Below are 1707 nucleotides of genomic sequence, written 5' to 3'. Positions count from 1 at the left end.
GTTATGAACACGTTTTCTCATGTACCTCTATTGTTTAGCTTATTAAAGCCTTGTTAAAGCCTATTTGTTCGAGTTTGTTCGAGTTTCTGAGGTATTTTGACCGCTGCTGCTCCCTGCTCTGGTAACAGCATGCAGAGTGAGCGCAGAGCAGAAGACGGAGAGAAAAAAGGAAGCTGGGACCACGACTCTGCCTCTGGGTCTCCATATGGTTGTACAACGGAGCTTCTGCTATTATTAGCCATGCTAATATACACGCTGGTTTGGAGGGCGGAGTTAATGTCAACAGATTTTTGGAGGGCGTTACCAACAGAGCTCATTAACATAAACAGCTCTTCTGAACAGAAGTCAGATCAGGCAGAACTAGAAAAYGGGAAATTTTATTATCTGAGAATWATTTTGTGCATTAAATTGAATGAACATGGTCTGGATAGCCCACAGACATACCATAAATATTTCTAGGACCCATAATTTGTCTCCTTTAATTGACTCGTTCTTTACAGCCCATATTTTATTTGTCTGTATTGGGTTGAGTGATTGACAAGTTTTAAGCCACACCTCGTAATTTACTGGTCATTTAGGCTCATTCTGTACAGCCCAAAGGCCAGAACTCTCAGCCAATTAGTGTGTACTTAACCTGACATGCTCCCTGCTCTTGAGTTTGTGAGCTCACTGTAGTGCAGATGTTTTACTTTCTCATCATTTTATGTGTCTGAAGGAAACTTGGATGTAAAAAGGAGGACAGACCAAAAAATATTGAAATGGACAATAAAGCTTTTGTTGTACTTGGTTTAAGCAAACGGTCGAGCCAACAGTGTTATGTTGTCGTTATTAACCTGTATCAATATGACTGTTTGAAGAAATTCAGTGCAATGTAATACAATTAACATATTTCATTTTCAGAAGGTCACATAAGGGGGAAAAATCAGTCATGCATTTATTTTTGTTCATGTTTTTGTTTATTCACTTTTGTGTGTCAATAAAAATGACCAGCTCTGACCAATCCTAAAAAAAAACATTATTTTTTGCTTTGTTTTGATTAATCTAGTGTTCTTTTGTGGGAAAATCGACCCTTTTGTTATCTAGTAAATGTCCTTTTAGAGAGGAATGTCTCAGTTTTGCCTCTAAGACATGATGAATGGTTAAAGTGGAACTAAACCCAAAATCAACTTTTTGGCAGTTAAATGTTCCAAATTATGCCTCAACCCCTTAATAGTCTTTGTTCCACCGGTGGGCAAAACAGTTTGGTTTCTGCGGCTGTGTCTCAGTGGTTAGGGGAGTCGTTCTGCAACCAGAGGGTTGATGGTTTGATCCTCCATTCCAGCTGTCTCAGTCGTGTCCTTGGGCAAGACACTTCACCTGCCTTGCCTACTGATGGTGGTTAGAGTTGGTGGTGCCGGTGCATGGCAGCCTTGCCTCTGTCAATGTGCCCTAGGGCAGCTGTGGCTACAGTGTAGCTTACCACCATCAGTTTGCATGTACCGTATTTATTCGTGTATAATACGATCTCTTGTATAATACGACCCCACCTTTTGAGCTTAAAAAGCATAAAAAATGAATCCTCAAACTATCTCCAATTTCATACAGACTTCAAGATTTTTCAGCCTTTGCAGTCTTTATACATATCAGTAAAATGATCATTGGACTGTTCATTTTATTTTAACAAAATATGTACTAAAAGGTATTTTGACAACAAATATATATCAGCTG

Source organism: Austrofundulus limnaeus, unplaced genomic scaffold (assembly GCF_001266775.1).
Source record: "Austrofundulus limnaeus strain Quisiro unplaced genomic scaffold, Austrofundulus_limnaeus-1.0 Scaffold360, whole genome shotgun sequence".
Lineage (NCBI taxonomy): Eukaryota > Metazoa > Chordata > Actinopteri > Cyprinodontiformes > Rivulidae > Austrofundulus > Austrofundulus limnaeus.
This window is presented reverse-complemented; position numbering follows the sequence as displayed.